This window comes from Euprymna scolopes, chromosome 17, assembly GCF_053919585.1.
Source record: "Euprymna scolopes isolate OS-2025 chromosome 17, ASM5391958v1, whole genome shotgun sequence".
In the NCBI taxonomy this organism is placed as follows: domain Eukaryota; kingdom Metazoa; phylum Mollusca; class Cephalopoda; order Sepiida; family Sepiolidae; genus Euprymna; species Euprymna scolopes.
In genome coordinates, this window is record NC_136498.1 from 33,642,041 (window position 1) to 33,661,882 (window position 19,842).

Below are 19,842 nucleotides of genomic sequence, written 5' to 3' on the forward strand. Positions count from 1 at the left end.
CTGTGATGTGTGGGAATTTCACAAGGCTTGGAGATTTTAGTCTAGCAGGCTTGAACCCCCCCCTCCTTCATAACGGTAGCTAATGCCCACCCCCGGGTTATTTGGGGGAAGTTCGTGCAGCATTGCAGCAAGATATAAGGAAAAGAGGGAAGATGCAAGAACACAACCATGTTTTAGTCCACTCGTAACTGGAAACCTTTTTTCCCCTTGCCTTGACCCGATAGATTTCCTGACACGCCTTCATGCAGTGTCTGGATGCGTTCTACAAAGTGGATTGGGCAACCAAATTGCTTGAGAACTTTCCACATTGGATCTCTTGGAACGCTATCGAATGCTTTTTGCAGGTCATAAAATACAAGATAGAGGGGTTTCTGTTGTTCCCTGCTTTTCTCGTGTAGCTGTCTCGCACGGGAAATCATATCTATTGTTCCTCGAGAGGCACGGAAGCCGCACGGAGATTCTGGGAGGACGGATTCCGTGACTTGCAGCAAGCAATTCAGTATTATGCGCGCAAAGATCTTTTCCCATTATCGACAAAGGGGCAATCCAACGGTAATTGCCACATGATTTTCCGTCACCCTTTTTGAAGATGGCTATTATTACTGCGTCTTTCAGATCCTTTCGTACTTGACGTTCTTCCCACATTTTTAGAATGAGAGTGAATAGTCTTGTTTTCAGATTTTCTCCACTATGGTGGATAAGTTCGAATGGGATATTATCAGGCCCTGGAGCTTTATTTACTTTCATTTGCTCCATCGCAATTAGAAATTCAATAAATGATGGTGGTGCATTCAGCCATAATTGCGCTGGATATTGCGGGACCATTTTGTGAAAGTCCTAATCTGCAGAAGATTCTTTATTGAGTAGAGTGGCAAAATGCTCCTTCCAACGATCAAGAATTGATTGTGGACCGTTGAGAATGGTGGCATTGTCTGCTGCAAGGAGTGTTCCGATGGAGGAGCTGATGGGGCCCAGAATTTGTTTTACACCAGCATGGACATTTCTAAGGTCGCAGGGTTCTACAAAACCCTCCAATCTTAAAGCTTTCACCTGCCACCATTTGTTTTCAATTTCCCATTATTTTGATTGACACTGTTTGTTGCGGTTTCTGTAGATGTTGGTTTTATGCCTGATTTGATGTTCTTGGTCATTGGCATGGCGAGCATTTATCTTATCTCGAATGAGTTGAGTATTTTAAGCACAGTTTTCATCAAACCAGTCTTGATTTTTCTTTTTCTTTATACCAACTCTGGCTTTGAGTGATTAATTAATGTTCTTACTGATTGACAATCATTCTTCTTCCATGTTGCAAAAATTGGTTGGGTTTATACGAAGTTGCTGTTCGATGGTGTGTTGCTAATTTGTTTTTACCTCTGTTTTGTAAAGTTTTAGGAGGTTATATTTTTTCCGAGATTCTGTTCAAATTCAAATGTGGACTATTACTGGTGGTATATTTTGCACGTGTGATTACCAGACGGTAGCCAGTCCAACAGTCATCTGCACTTAGTGCTGATTTAGTGATATGGACATCCTTTTTTATCTTTACGGTGGGCGATGGCATAGTCTAGCAGGTGTCAATGCTGAGATCGAGGATGTTTCCACAAGGTCTTAAATCTATTTAGGAGCTGGAACTGAGTATTGGTAATGAATAGCTCAAATTCTGAGCAAAGTCCTAACAGCAGGCGGCCGTTTGAGTTGCATTTACCGTCCATACTTCACAATGATAGAGTTCCAGAGTTTATGGTATTTCCCCACTCTCGCGTTAAAGTCGCTCAGCATCATTAATTTGTCACGTGGTGCGATTCTGGTTATAAGCTTGCCAAGCTGCTGGTAGAATTCTCGTTTCACTTCACTGTCAGTGTCTAAGGTTGGTGTATATGCCGGAATGACAGTAATGAAGTTATCAAAAAGCAGTGGGACTCTAAGAGACATAAGTCTCTCCATTACAGCTGTTGGTGTGAGCTGATGATCATGCACGATATGTGACTTTATAACAAAGACAACTCCGTGTATTCTTTTTTCATCTTTATCCCTTCCGCTCCCAAAGAAAGTGAATACTGAGCCCTTTTCTTCCAGCTTACCCTGGTCTGAGAGTCGGGTCTCGCTAAGTGCAGCAATGTCCACATAAAGAGCCGCGAGTTCCTTTCAGACCAAAGCAGTTCGTCGTGCTGGTCTGCCCGTGTCATTAAAGTCTAGCAGGGTTCTCACGTTCCATGCAACAAAGGTTAGACTCGTGGATTTGTTTTGTTTTTTTTTTAATTTCTGGTTTCGACCGCAAAATAGGGTGTCTCGCTGGATGCGGCTTTCCAGTCAAGCACAGTTGTGACTTCCGATTTTTAGCCCACATTTTCTAGGGCCTTCCCTATTCAGGGTTGGCAGCGGTTGTCCTCAATAGGCCTGCCCAGTCGTAGACGTAGGATTGGACCTTCTGGTACCCACAGTTCCAAGCGAGGGCGATCATTACGCGCCCACCGCCAGCGTGCAAGTTCAGACTAGGAGCTCCGAGTTTTCCCAAAACCTGCTCCCTTCGCCCTTGTCCAATCGCCGCTGGTCTTGTCATAGAAGAGAGAGAAAAAAGAGAGAGAGAAAATTAAACCAGGGAAAAGAAGGAAAAACCATGGGCATATGAATTTGTTTAGGGTGGGCATCAACTTGCCAGCGAGAAACCACACTCTGTGGCTCCCAAACGTTCCTTCGCGGCACTTGTAGGGGTGATATGCGGGATCAGTGAAAGGGGTTGCAACGGACAACCGGAAAAGAAAACAGTTTATATGTCCGGCTGGCTATTGAGATATTTTAAAGTCAAAGTTTTCATCCTGTCAGCCTTTTTCCAGCCAAGGGGCCCGCAAGACAGCGGAGCAGGCGTATTGTTTAGGTTACTTGCATTTCTAAACGAAAGATGTCTTTATACATTTAAACTATGAGTTCAATGAAAATTATTTACAGTCGTTTTCCATAAGTGGGGATATATTAAATCTATGCTTCCATTAATAAAACAATTTCGGAAAATCGTAACAGAAAGGATATTCGGTCTATAAAAATATAATAGGACTAATGCCCATGTTATCCATTATATTTCTGATCTGGCAAAAACGCTTATATTCAAAATATTTTTATTATAATAAGAGGGCATAAAAGATTGTTTGAAGCATTTATATGTGCATGTAAAAAATCGGTTTATAGAAGGAAGAGACCAACAGAGATGTAACATATAGAATAACACTGACGTAACTTAAGATATAATGGTGGAAACGGGCATGAAGTTTTTATTTATTTAATAAATACGTATCTGCATATACATTATATATATATATATATATATATATATATATATATATATATATATATATATATATATATTGTATAACATTGTACATATTTATTACCCAATATATTCGGTATTGTTTTCACTGGTCGGCATGTCTGTGTTCGTGTGCGCATGCATTCAGCTTTTGAGCGCGCACGGGAAATTGCCTATAGTTATAACTACCTTCTGCGCGCGTGAATTTAATTCTTGAGAGTTTATACTTCACTGCTGTATACTCTCCTTCACTTTTATATATTAATCTTGTATACTCACTTTTCCGTAGTAAGTGAAAACATAAAACGCCCCAATGCGTTGCAGGTAATTTGGACTAGTATATATATATATATATATATATATATATATATATATATATATATATATATATATATATATATATAATACATAAACGCTTAGTCAGGCGTGCATATATATATAGCATATATAAAGAACACAATTATTATCTATCAACAAGAATTTATAAATAGAATAAAAACGAGAATATAATATTTATGAACTCATACCTAAACACTAGAGCAACGCATGGTATATATATATATATATATATATATATATATATATATATATATACACATATATATATATGTATATATAGGGCATTTATTGCTGTGAGTCAAGAATTAATTTACATGTTTAAAGTAGTAGCAGTGTATATAATGAGAGGAGGGTTTATTATTTAATATTATTATACTAATTATACTGGCTGCACATTGACACTCTAGTCCGGGTTTTTTCACCACTGATTATATATATATGTATATTATAATATAAAGCTGAACGTCTGTGTGTGTTAGTGTGTGTGCGTGTGTGTATGTGTGGTCACGAATAGACTCCTATATGGTTGACTTTTTAAAAAAAACTTATTATATGTAATGATAGAAGTGGGTATGTTTGATTTGGCAGAACTGTGGTTCATAAAAAATGTGAGGTCTGCGCTCGCGACTGACCCGCAAAATATTGAAATAAAAATGAAAAAAAACAAGGTGTTTTATATACATGCACATTAGAAAATTAGATGAGTATGTTTCATCTCAAATAGGGATGGTATAATAAATTTATGGGGTCTGCGTTCGCGCCTGTACTCCATGGAACTATGACACGAATGTTAACAAATATTTTCATATCTATTTCTGTAAGTATAGTATTATAAGTATGTTTCAGTTTGAAGAAATATGGTATAATAAAATTATTGGGTGTTCGTTTGCGCTTGACCTCCATATAATGTAAATATGCCACAAAGTTGAACAAGCTTTTTTTAAAAGAGGCGAAGGTCCGCAATAACACCTGAACTTTAATTTTAAGTCACGTTAGCTTATATTTATTTTTTGAGTTGTATCATATTGTGTCGAAAAAATTCACCTCATTAATTCACGTTCTTATTATAGTGAAAGCAAAAATAAGTCGGAAGCTAAGACCCTTCTCGACAGAAATTTTGCATAACTCTGTTTTTTCCGTCCCCACTTGCACGTGGCACTCTTTCGTAAATAGATAAATAATAAAAAATAAGAACGTTACTTATTTGCGTGTCAAGAGAAGGTAACATCCTGTTCACGTGATTACGTGTCTTTTTAAAAACATTTACATAACTTTTTTTATTATTATTTATATATCGGTTTAAGCTTGTTTTTGTAAGTGTACTATGAAGGAATTCAGTTGAGTACAACCCTTTCTGCGTGTTCTTTACATTACAATAGTACAACCCTGAATCTCACGGCGTAATACTACACCGTTCAATACTGTAAAACTGAAATGAAGCTGTTCTGCTTGAAAAGGGTGTTATTTTCTTCTTATTTATATTTATATCGATTCTTTGCTTTAAAAAACTGAAGTAATTACGTGTATACCTTTTCGATATTCCATTTTGCTGTTTTGAATGGTTTTACTAATGTAAGTAAAGCTTCATTATTTTTCAAAATTGTTTTTGTTTCTTTGTTTTTCTATATTTCGTCGATATTATTTAGTAAGAGTGTTTAGCTGAAAAGCCAACAAACGACTACCCGAAAAAATAAATATACAAGAACTAAATATTACCATAGTCAATAAAAGTTCAGTTCATGTGTTGTTTTGGTTTGAAATAGGTTTTAATGCTCTTTATTCGAAATAATTTCACCGAACTGAAATTAAAACGAAATTTTAGGCGATAACTACTTAAATGAATTTTTATATAAATTGCACATACCATAATCGAATATTCCTCAAGAACTAAATAACGGAACACCTTAAATTATGTTTATAAATATTCCTTACGTTGACGGAACTCTCTTAAATTGTTTACACAGAATACTCAGGTGCTCCTACTTCACATTGAAAACGGGGCTCTCCATTGGAAAGGTAGTTCAATTTGGATTTTTTTAAAACCTGTTCGTGAATTCAAAAGAAAATTACAAACTACTTAACATTACACACCAATTAACTTTTCTACCATAAAAGTAACTTTTATTGACTATGGTAATATGTATTTTTGTATATTTGCATTATATATATATATATATATATATATATATATATATATGTATATATATATGTATATATATGTATATATATATATATATATATATATATATATATATATATAACATTTTCTCTTTGTAAGGAAACATCATTTTGTTGGTCACTCTTGGCTGCGAATGGAAAGAAAGATGATATAAAAATATATTTTCGCGAAAATTATTTTTACTTTCATCATATTTTACTTGGGGTAAGATTTTGGAGTATCAAAACCTATGTTTTTACAATCCCTTCCTTTTCATAACCTATCATATTGTCATCAATCAGAGTCCATTTTCTGTAGGCTGTTTGCGAACCCAGTCATCGGCGGGTACTTATGCAAATATATATATATATATATATATGTGTGTGTATATATATACATATATATATATATATATATATATATATATACAGAGAGATAGAGAGAGAGAGAGATTTTATAGTAGAAACTTATGTGACTTCATAATTTTTTTGGCTTTAGTATTTAAATAACTGATGAAGAAAAACACAGTAACGGTAAAATAAATATATATTAACGAAATGCATGAAAATAGTTGATTGATTAATATCTTTGCTCAAATGCCGGACTAGTGAGTTACGGCTCTACTCTTCGCGTGTGTTGGTGAACCGGTCCTCATGATACCGAAGTGGCATCATTCCAAGCGGTAGTGTGTGCCCCTCTACACCCCCTTCCAAGTTTTTAGTTCGTAAAACCTGTTAATACTTCTTTCGTTTAAGATCGATCATTAATGGATTGGTAACCTTTCCTTTCCGAATCGACCGTCGTTTTCATGTGCTGCCCGGGGAGGTTTGCGATGAATGTTTCGAAAATATTATAAATCAGTACATCCTACAATGGTGCTATATTGCTGGTGTCATCTGTTCGATATTTTATTAATTGGTTTTGATGACGTTCCTGGGTATGTTTCCGTACTTGTACAGTATATACTATATCATCGACTCTCTTACTGATCGAACTTGCATCTCAGAATAAGGTATTATTTTTGTAACTTGTGAAGACAGCTTTCTCTCGTGGAATATAAGCGTTTACTTGTGGTCTTGACTGTTTTACTAAGAGTTTGTCAAAAACAGGTCGCATTTTCCGTGCAAACAGAGTTACCTCCGATGAGGCCGCTGTTGGGATTTTAGGACTATGTGTAATCTTATACACCCGTAGGAATTCTTGAAGGACTTTATCTGTTGGAGTAGTTTGACTTTTCTTAAGTGTCATTTGGCGAGTCTCAACTAACTGTTCTGATCGTCTATTCGATCTTAGGTTATATTGAGGATTAGTAATGTGATTTACCTGGAACGGGCTCGGAGAAACTTGTGAAAACTGCAAACGTGAACTGAGATCCATTGTCGTTCACGATCCGTTCTTCTACATAGAAACACACAAACCGTTTATGTAGAGAATTTATGGATGCCCCAGTTGGTTTCTCTGGTACTTTAATACTTCAGGCTACTTGGTGTAGATATCGACTACGATAAAGCAATAGTGGTCGCCGAATAAATCTGCGAAGTCGATATTAATTCTAGACCAGAGCTGGTAAGCCTTCAGCCATGTTTTTTTGTTTGTTTTTTTGGTAACTGTTGATTTGTTTCTTTTGAAATGCGTCGCTTTTTAGCCTATTCTGCTACAATCATTGCATAATTTGTTTTTGGAAAACCATCTAGCGGACTAATTCCGTCCTTCACAGCGTTTGCACGGCCTTGTAGGCGAATAAAGTTTGGAGATTCAATGGCCACTATTTGTCGTGTTTTTTCTTCTCGTTAGTTAGCTTTTTCCTGTGAGAGTAATCCTTTGGTTCGAGACATTACACTTGCACGGATGACACTTTGCCAGTACTCGATTAAGTTCTGGTGAGGGCGCTTTGATTCACTTCCTAGTCTTGAGAGTTTTGTCGTTTATCTCTGTTTTTTTTTTAATTTAGACGAGAGCTGTGCAAACAGCAAACATTTTAAATATCTGCATATAATTCACGAAGACAAATATCGTCACAGTATCTGTTAACTATAGATGCGAAAGTGAGATAGTCTACGTCATAGTGTTTTGCCATGTTGAAGCACGTCCATCTTCTGTGATAAAACGTATTCGGGCTGAGGTGTTCAGATAAAAGTTTGTTCCTTATAACTGGGTAAATAAAAATCTCGAATGGGTAAAGAACGGAAAATGACTTTTCTTGGGTGTGCGTGTGTATTTGTGTGTGCGTGTGTATGTGTGTGTAAGCCTGTCAGGTCTTACTTAGTAATTCCGTATACAAAACTTTAAAGGCAAACTAACTTGGTATAGGGAAGAAATATTTTTTCCAGAAATTTACTAAAATAAAAATGGCCGTTTTTGTGCTAACACCAAAACATCTCGTTTTCTTTGATAAAATGGTAATCTATATTAATGATTTTTAAAATCTCACCCTTAGATCATCCCTAGATATTTTTGCTGAAAACACACTCATCAATGGAAGCACATTTAAGGCCGTAAATAACTAAATTCTCTCTGATCCTCTCATTCTGAGCTTTAGAATGTGGTACAATAGGTGAAAAATGGTTGGTTATTTTTAATGCATCTAAAACCAAGCTTTCATATTTACATCATCAACGTTCCCATCCTCATATGGCATCAGTTGAAAAATATGCCTCTCGTTTTGGAGAGTCTTCATGTTTTGACAAGCATCTGGGCTAGAGTTTTACTCCTGATATAAAATGGATATGGACATCTAATCCGTTTATCAATGTCCCAGGAAAATGATGGGAACACTCCATCGATTCAGTAGATTCATACCCGCTGATGATGATGAGTGTGGTTCGTCCAAGGATCGAGTTTCACTGTCACATCTGAGAAGGAGTTGCTGGGAAGATATTTTCCTACCTTGGCAGACTCCAGATTATATATGCAACCTAGTGGGAGATACCCTTTTCTATTCCCTGCAACCTCTTTCTCACAGAAGGTACACTGCGAGCCTTACTTTGTTTTATCTTCATTTTTATGACAAGTGCTCGTCTGAGCTCCAATCTATTGTAGCCCCTCGCAAGACATTCACGCGAAACACTCGTTTGGTTGTAAACATTATCAATAATTTGCCCACCTCTTAATATGTGTCTAAACAAAATCGCGGATTCAATGAACTAAGCTTAATTCTAAGAACTTACCACATGTGCACCTCTCTTCAGTTTTCCTGCTTTCCAGCTGACTACAATATGGTCGTCTTCAAGTTCAGTGTAAACAAGTTCTTGATGAGCTGTTCCCTCTAAGTAATCCAATTTACCAAATTTACACTTTTAACAATTACTATGATATTGTCCTTTTGACCACTGAAGTCTCTTTAAGCCCTATCCTCGAGTGGACTCTTGGTCTTGATTAGTGGTGATTCCTTTGTAAAAATAATTCCAACGACACTCAGGAAAACATATTCAAAACTCGAGAGGAAAAACCTGAACAAATTAAAATTTGTAGTTTTTCCGTTTTCAATGAATTAATCAATAACCACACCAGCAGTAATACACGTGCACAAAGTTAGGTAAACATATAAAGATTGAACTTTATGTTCTTCAAAAGCGAAGTTCTCATTTGCCTTCGAGCGTAGTAGCTTAATTTACATACAAGGTAGAAAGTAATGTGGAGAATTTAGATCAATTATTTTCTTCATTATCCACCACAAAGTACTGAATAACTTTTTTATTCTTATATTTTCCTTAGCCTCAAGTAAAATCTTCGAAGTACAAAACGCTTTATGACAGGAGTCGTATCTTTCTTTTCCAATAAGCAAGAATTAATTTTGGTACACTTTTAAAGAAAAAAACCCCAAATAATGTATGAATTACTGTCCTTTTCTTTTGTTATAAAGTGACCAAAATGGGTGTACTTATAAATTTCCAAAATTTTCTTGTAGTTTACTCATGGTTTACTTGCATGTTTTCTTTTTTTCTTTTTTAAGGGTCCTAGCGTCAGCGATTTCGATGAGTCAGGTTATCTCACCGTTTCGAATCCTCGTCCGCCAGTGTTATTGTTCTAGTATTTAAATAAGTGACGAAGAACATAGTAACAGTTACATAAAAATGTGTAATCGAAATACATAAAAAAGGTTAATTAAGCAATATATTTTGTCAACTGCGGGATTAGTGAGTGACGACCATACTTTCCGCGTGTCTGTCTCATAGTGCGGTCCTTATGACCCGGATGTCACGTAATGGATGGAAGTGAAGTCATACATTGAATGGTCAACATGGAATAGTACATTCCATAGGCAGTAGTGATGTATACCAATCAATTATTAATAATACTGTTTCGTCGAAATAAATAAAGCTTTTAACAAACTCAGTTTCATTACATTACATACATATCTACATGGTGAACATTTAAATATAGGTTTGTACATTTAGATACTCTAGTGAGAACTATAGTTATAGTTTTAATTTATACGCAGAGAAGAATATACTGACTTTTACAAATGTATACCATATACATACGATATTAACGGTGTAACTTACTATTTCAATTTAATTATTATATTATTTAATGTAGTGAAATGATGATAAGTCCAAAGGCGTATTAACAAATGATGATAAGTCCAAAGGCGTATTAACAAATGATGATAAGTCCAAAGGCGTATTAACAAATGATGATAAGTCCAAAGGCGTATTAACAAATGATGATAAGTCCAAAGGCCCCGTGTATTGACAAGCTTCTGGGTTTGACCTTTACTCCTGATCTGAAACGGAACACGTACATCAAGTCTGTTGCCTGATCGCTGGAAAGATGGTGGGATCCTTCTACCGCTCCAGAAGATATCTCACTACTGATGCAATTCTGTATGTATATAAAAGCCAAGTACGCCCAAGGATGGAATACTGCCATATCTGGGCAGGATCTGCTAGAAACAGCCTATCCTGCCTTGGCAGAGTATAAAATAGACTTCGTGGCTTAGTGGGGGATGCTCTTTTCTCTACCCTGCAACCTCTCTCCCACAGAAGAGACGTCGCGAGCCTATCGTTGGTTTATCGTTATTTCCATGGCAGGTGCTCATCTGAACTCCAAACTCTGGTCCCCCCTCGCCAATCTTTCACGAAAAACACCCGTCTAACTAAATCCACTGTGAAAAATTTTCCCCACTCTATATCTGTGCCTAAATCAAAACGCGGATTCCATGAACAAAGCTTCTTTCTTAGAACTGCACGCCTGTGGAACTCCGTTAGGTCTGCCTGCTTCCCACTGGACTACAACTTAGATGTATTCAAGTCCAATGTTTACAAAATCCTAATGAACCGCCCCCGTAAGTAAACACCAAGCATCAAATCTCCACACTAACGTAATGTACTTGCAATAACCGTTATCCCTGATTGGCTTCCGGGCCTTGATGAGTGGTGATCACTGTGTAAAAAAAAATACATATATATATAAATATATATATATATAGATAGATAGATATATAGATTTATATATATATATATATATATATATATATATATATATATAAACATATTTTGAAAACAAGATATGCAATAGTATATATGAAATAAAATGTAGGTAGAAGGGCCTGGATACTCAACGTTTTGCCCGATTTATGCGGGATTCTTCAAGAGGGATAAATCGGGCGAAACGTTTAGTATCCAGGTCGTTCCACCTCAATTTTATTTCATATCGTCGGATTTAATCCAGCTCAATAATCAATAGTATATATGTAAACATTTAATGTAGGTAAATTGTTCGTTTATGTAACGTATATAGTTAAGGTGTAAACATTAATTTGCGTGATTTATGCGTTTAAGTGATATATATATATATATATATATATATATATATATATACGTATGAATAAAGTGGACCGATGCAAGTTTATATTTATAACACAATGCATATTTTATCATGACTAGGTCAAAAAGCGTTAGGTTCATTTTACACTAAATTTCTTTAATATACTTTTGAAACGCCATCTACAGCACTATAAATACCGTATGTATATAATCGTATATCAAAATATCTGTTAACCATTTATATATATATATATATATATATATATACATACATCTATATTTTTATAAAGTAATAGGGTTCGTGTGTTTCTGTCTGTGTGTACAGCTCTCCATCATCACCGAAATATAAAGGAGGTAAGAGGGTAGATCTCTCCTGGTAGAGAAACATTAGAACCCATTTTAGGATGTTTCTGTTATAGGAGACATAAGAATCTAGGCCTAATTTCTTTATATACTAGTCTACAAACCACCCCCATATCGAATGACTTATGCTCATTTGCATATCACATTATATTAAATCTCTTTAACTAATTACCTCGACCTTATTACATATTGGAAATATTCTAATCATTTCAACTGTACTATTTACAAAATCTATTTAACATTTAATTATTTAATATATTTTCATTTAATTTTATATTCGATTTATTTCACTTTACGTATATTATCAAAACAATTCATTGGCGAGCAAAGCTTTATGTTTTGGGATTGTATTGAAAATGTAATGGAAATTTCAATTTCGTTCCGTTTTAATCTTTTATATTTTACTTGCCAATATAATTGAAAGAATACAATTCAACTATCGTAATTTTATATAAATAAACAAAAACAAATATTTTAAAATAAAACTTTATTAAAAAAGAAATAATTTTATTTTTAAATGAAAAAAATCAATTTAGTAAAATAATTGTATTAAACCCCCCCCAGCCTTGTCAGCAAACCTGTAAACCTATAAAAGTTAACATTTCGAATGTAAACAGTGATTTTTCGATTTTGTTAGCGCTTGCCGCAATTAAAGACAATTAAAACGGAACTAACTTTATTTCCATTCTATTTTTTAAACAACCCCCAAAACATAACGCTCTCTTCCAGTTATAGCCAATTTTTTTTTAATTAAATAAAACAGGTCAAAATAAACAGATAAGCGCATTTTCTTTTACATTTTTCTTACAACCATTGTCATTTAACCAACTGCAGGATATCGTTACTTTTGTGGGGTTGTTTTGAAAATGGCACGGAGATTATAATTTCGTTCCAATTTAATCTTTCTGGTCGAGCCTATTTCGAAAGCCTGTCTTATCATAGATTTGAACTACAAATAATTTATTACATTTTGATTATTACTATCTTAAGACTTAAAGCTTATATTTATTTCATTTTTCTATTTATATATTGAATTAGTTATTTCCAGTCTTATTTAAACTTAGTGCTTTCTTTAAACCGGATGAACCTTTTATAAAAATATGAGTTTAACGTAAAGAACACGAACAAGGTTTTATTCAACTGAATTTCTTCCAGTTTACTAACAAAATATATAAATTTAAAAGAGATATAATTAATAAAATAAAAAGGTTATGTAATTTAAAAGAAATACACGTACTCACAAAAGCAGAACTTTTTTTACACATTTTTTTCTTTAAAACCATAACAATGAGACTAACAATTACCTAGATCTTAGTAATTATTTGTTTTAATAGAACTGTTTTAATTGTACTGTTTACTTAGTTAACCTAAGTTGGTATTACATTTATTTTACATTTACTTTTTTTTTTAATTATTACTTTTAGACTGTGACGTTTACACGCGGAAGTAATGAGTCACACGTAGGTCGCTTTTATTCATTTCTTTTGGTCAAGATCAAAGTGTAGTATCTGTTCTTCAGATGCTGCACTTCATTTTCTTGTTCTCTTTCGGTGGAGGAGAAATCCTTCACGACTGAGACAATTTTTATTTTTGTACCTTTTCTCCACGTTAAAAAACGACCCTGGTGTCTAACTCTGTCCCGTGGGGAGGCATAGTAAATAGGTACAATATAATTGTTTATAATTGTACTATTCAGAAATATTATTTATAGTTCGTCCATTTCAGTTAGTATACATTTCCTTTACGCTTAATTAATTTACAATCATTAATATCGTTAAACAATTCCGTTTAAAACCGAAATTATGCCACCCAAACGAAGTAGAAACGAAAGTGAGGAAGAAAGAATGGAAAGATTGGAAGCTAATAGACTAAGAGTTGCTGCAATTCGCTCCAATGAAAACAATTCAGATAGAGAAAGACGTCTAGAACTTAACAGGATACGTCAAAGAGAAAGGAGAGCAAGACTGTCAGATTTGGAAAGAGAAACCCAACGTGAAGCTGACAGAACTAGACATGTTGTAAGGCGGTTAAATTCATCACAAGATGAAATTCAAGAAAGGCAAAGATATGCACTGGAAAGAGAAGCAATATTACGATCGAATGAATTATATGAGGTAAGTAGACGTACACAAGGTCAGTTGAGAGTGGCTCAACGACATCAGAATGAATCGGAAACCCAACGAAGCTTTCGCCTATACCAAGGGCTACAACGAGAGACTGCATGGAGAGAGAGTATGACTTTGCCCCAGCAATTGACAGAAAACGAGGCAGCTAGACAACGAATGACTGCTTTGAGACACCATGAAATAGAACACTGCAATAGAAAAGGATTGCTCTACAACAAAAATGACTCTCTCACTACAGCTGATATAGGAAAAATGGACAAAGTATGTCAACATTGCTCAGCTGTAAAATTTAAAGGAGAAACCCCTGGTTGTTGTTGTTCTTCTGGCAAAGTTGTGCTTGATAGCTTTCCATCACTGCCTCAGTTGCTTCAAGATTTGCTCTCCGGCAATGGTCCCATCTCTAAAGATTTTCTGCAAAATCTACGCTGTTATAACAATTGTTTTGCAATGACATCATTTGGTCACAAAATTGCGGCAGTACATGGGTGGAATCCTTCTTTTAGAATTCGAGGCCAGGTTTGCCACCAGATTGGGAGTCTTTTACCACCTGAAGATGAAACAGCAAAGTTTATTCAAGTCTACTTCTTGGATAGTCTGGAAGAGGAACTACATAATCGGGGACGTGACAGTAGACTCAATAGAGACATTCTCCAAAGTCTGACTGAATTTTTACATGAGAACAACAGCTTTATTTGTCAGCTGAAAACAACAAAGGAGAGGATTGAAGAAGAACACTTGGTAGAACATAAAGTTGTCATAAGGGAAGACCGAAGGCCGCAAGAAGAGCATCCACGGCGATTCAATGCTCCAACAACAACGTATGAGATTGGAATATTCATGGAGAATGAACCAACAGCTAACCGGGATATTGTCTTGCGTTTTAGAAATGATACATTAAAATGGATCTCCGAACTACATCCTCTCTACGATACTTTAATGTACCCGTTAATGTACCCCTATGGTTCTCCATCTTACAACATCTACATGAAGGCATCCAATGGGCGAAAAGTAACCCAACAGCAATTTTATTCGTACCATTTAATGACTCGGCCTGGAAACTATTTTCTCTGGTACCGAAGGCTATTTCAACAATGGCTGGTGGATGTGTACTGCAAGATTGAAACAGAGCGTTTACAGTTCCTGAGGCGTGAGCAACAGACCCTGAGAGCTGACAATTATAGCAACTTGAGAGATTCAATTCTTAGGGAGGATGAGAATCCAGAACAGTTTGGTCAACGAGTTGTACTTCCGGCAACTTATACAGGAGGCCCTCGATACATGTTTGAGCGTCAAAGTGATGCCATGGCATATGTTCGGCGAATGGGCCGAGCCGACCTCTTCATCACGTTCACAACAAATCCAAAGTGGACAGAAATTACAGAAAATTGTCTTCAAGGGCAAGACCCTCAGGATCGTCCAGATATTGTTGCCAGGGTTTTCAGGCAGAAGCTAAAAAAGTTACTTGAATTTATTAAAAAGGGAGGATTTGGCAGGCTGAGGGCTTTCCTGTACAGTATTGAATATCAAAAAAGAGGACTGCCGCATGCACACATCCTCACCTGGCAGGCCCCAGAGGACAAACTTCTACCAGAAAAAATGGATCTCTGCATATCTGCAGAGATCCCTGACAAAGAGGAAGATCCTGATCTTCATGCTAAAGTGATGGCACATATGGTGCATGGACCTTGTGGACCATTTAATCCAAATTGTCCATGTATGATTGACAACAAATGTTCCAAAAAATACCCAAAAGAATTTCTTCAGTGTACCGAGCAAGGCCAAGACTCTTACCCCAAGTACAGGCGAAGAAAACCAGAAGATGGAGGCCAGACTGGTACAATAAGGATGAAGAGAAATGGTCGGTATGTTAATCAAGAAATAACAAACCAGTGGATTGTTCCGTACAACAAGGTCCTCCTTCAGCATTTCAACGCTCACATTAACGTAGAAATTTGCAGCTCGATCCAAAGCATCAAATATGTCCTCAAATACGTGAATAAAGGATGTGATCAAGCAGTGTCTGAACTACAAAGAACTGATGGAGCAGCTAACCAACAAGGCCAAGTACAAAGTCACATTGTGGATGAGATCCAGCAGTTCCAGAATGCAAGGTATGTCGGCAGTTCAGAGGCGGCCTGGAGGATATTGGAACATCCCATCCATGAACATTTCCCCCCAATTGTACAACTTTCTGTTCATCTTGAAAATGGGCAGCGTGTCATGTTCTCAGCTGATACTGCTCTGGAACGAGCCCAAGGTCCACCGCCTGCCACAACTTTGACAGCATTTTTTCAACTCTGCCATGAGGATGACTTTGCAAGGGGTCTCAAATACGTAGAAGTCCCTGAGTTTTACACTTGGAACAAATCGACAAAGAAATGGATGAGAAGAATGTGTGGGGTACAAGTTGAAGGTACTGAAAATGATGATGTATGGAAGGCACCATGCATTGAGAGAATCTACACGATTAGTCCAAAAGCAGGGGAGTGTTATTTCTTAGCCTGTTGCTCAATGAGGTTGCTGGTCCAACTTCATTTCAAAATTTGCGAGCATACAATGGTCAGGTGTTTGAAACATACAGAGCAGCGTGCCTTGCTCGAGGCCTTCTAGAAAATGACCATCACTTGCATCAAGCAGTAGGAAAGACAAGTGCCACTCAATCACCTTCAAATTTGCGAAGCCTATTTGTGATAATTTTAACAGCCTGTGAGCCAAGAAATCCTCTTGAGATCTGGATGGCTTTTCGTGATGTAATATCTGAAGACATTCTTCACAGATACAGGCAAGAAGTTAACAATCCAGAAGCAGGTTTTAATGAGGACATCTACAATAAAACTCTTTGTCTAATTGAAGAAAAAGTTCTCCTTATGCGCGGTCAACCATTGGCAAGCTATGGATTACCTGCACCAACGCAAGGGAGAGATGAAAGACTCGCGAGAGAGTATCAACGTGAAGTTACTTATAATTTTGAAGAACTTTCCCTACAAGCAGAAAATATGCAAGAAAAACTGACCGATTCTCAAAGAGAAGTTTACAATTCATTCATGGCAATGTTGGAAGCACAAGGTGAAATGAACAAAAACATGATGTTTCTTGATGCTCCAGGTGGTACGGGCAAGACTTTTGTAATCAATTTGATCCTTGCAAAGATTAGATCCATGAGAAAGATTGTGCTTGCAACAGCATTCAGTGGCATTGCTGCTACTCTACTACAAGGTGGCCGCACTCTTCACAGCACTTTTAAAGTACCCTTGGATACTCATTGAATGGATCAGCCAGTTTGCAAAATTACTGGTAACTCAGCCTTGGCAAATGTAATTAGATACACCTCTGCAATCATTGTAGACGAAGCCCCAATGATGCACAAGAGTGCTTATGAAGCAATTGACCGAACACTGCAAGACATCACAGGAAACAAGAATCCCATGGGTGGCATTCCAACCTTATTTTGCGGTGATTTCCGTCAAATCCTCCCAGTGGTTAAAAATGGCACAAGGGCTAACATTGTCAATGCAAGTTTGAAACAATCCTATCTCTGGAGGCACGTTATAGTGAAGAGACTGACTACTAATATGAGAGCCTATATCTCTGATAACACAGCTGCAGCAGACTTCTCAAAATTGCTTCTCCAAATCGGTAATGGTCAGTTTCCTATCACTTCTTCACCTGACACAATTAAGATTCCAACTGCGCTTGGTAAATGTGTCGGTAATCAGAAGCAACGGAAAGACAAAGTGTACCCAGACCTGCAAAACAATGGAAAATCACCGGATTGGCTTGCTGAGAGGGCTATTATTTCGCCATTAAACAGCAATGTGAATCATTTGAACAATTCAATAATGGATGAATTTCCAGGAGACACAAAGCAATACAAGTCAGTTGATTCGGCTACTAATGAATATGAAGCTGTTCACTACCCTGTGGAGTTTTTAAACTCTTTGGAGATATCTGGAATGCCTCCACACATTTTAAATCTCAAAATTGGATCGCCAATCATGATTCTTCGATCCTTGGAACCGCCAAAAACAACAAACGGAACCAGATGTGTTATCACCAGATTGCACACCAATGTACTTGAGGCCACCATTTACTGTGGTCCCTACAAAGGCGAAACCGTTCTACTGCCAAGGATCCCCTTAGTTCCATCGGACTCAGAACTTCCATTTAAATTCCGGAGACTCCAATTTCCTGTGAAGGTGTGTTTTGCAATGAGCATAAACAAAAGTCAAGGTCAGACATTTAACACCATTGGCGTAGACTTGACATCAGACTGCTTCAGTCACGGTATGTTCTACGTCTCCATCAGCCGGACAGGAAGTTCAGAAAAACTCTACATTCTGGCTCCAAATCAAAGCAGCAGAAATGTAGTTTACCCTGAGGCTCTTCAGTGAAAAGTTCGAGAAATGGATATGAGGAAAAACTTACATGATCTGATTGTGGTAAGTTTTTAGTATTGAATGTGCAAGATAAAATTTAAGCAAGAGTTGAAAATTACTTCAATGAAAAATTTACTATGTAACATCAAGTAACCTTCCTTTTTGATGAAAATGTTTTGTGAAGTTCCTGATTGAATTTCAGTCACTACAAGAGGTAGTTAAAATGTTAATCACCTTATGCAATCGTTGCTCTTACAACATCAACTTACTGGAAAGGTGCCCACAGATTTTGGTACCCGAGTGCGCAACAAAGCTCCGTGCGAAGCACGGGTATCTTTGCTAGTATATATATATTTATACACACATATATATATGTATATGTATTTCTCTCTATATATGTATATATAATTATATATATATATATATATATATATATATATATATATATATATAGTTTTTCTCGTCCATTTTATTTTAAATTGTCTGGATTTGCATAGATAATCAGTTATTTATGTGTTTGTTGCATATTTATGTTCCTGTTTTATTTTTCTACTGCATTCTGCTTTTATTAAGACTAGCGTTTTTTATTTCTTTTTTATCATTTCCCTGCTACAATTTCTTTTTAAATTATTTCTAATTCCAACAATAATGACGCTCTACAAGCATACATCGTAGCTGACTCTATGGTATACGTTTCTATGACCAAACAACTAGAACTCGGGCTGTTTCCTTCTGAAGTATTTGTTTCCTATTGTTTTCTTAGTTTTCTAAATGATTTTATCACCGATCATAATAATGACATAAACGCATAATACCTGTTGTATTATGTAATATCGGTACATTTTCTGGGGGTTTACATTTAGTAAGTTTAACTTAATGCCTACGTATTTTTGATATTTCTTTGTAAAGAGCAGCTAGTAACGAGGTTTTCTAAGAAGAGATTAATTTGTTCTGATCCTAGTGTCATGGGATACATATTTTTAAAACTAACTCAGATGTTATCGTCTAAATGCTCTTTCTTTATACAATTCAGAGGGTCTTGCTTAATGATCAGTTCTTTACAGTTTATTTCTGTTTTTAATAACTTACATTTAGAGTGAAATATTTTAGTGCATTCACAGAGAGAGCCTTAAAAAGAATTTTTGCAACAGTACTTATTGATTGTAAATACTCTATTTTATTGTTTATTACACGGTGCTTGGAAAACAAAGCAACTAGCGTTTGTTGTAGCAAACGACAGAACATTTTTGCCAACTTAGTCTTAGTAACGTGCAACGTCTTGGATTTTGGGAACTACTCAATATACATATAATAATTATTTACCTATAGAAAATGGTTTATATTTGTAGAAAATAATACACAATACAACCTATTATATTATCAAGATAAAATCGTCTTCTTAAGGCGTTGA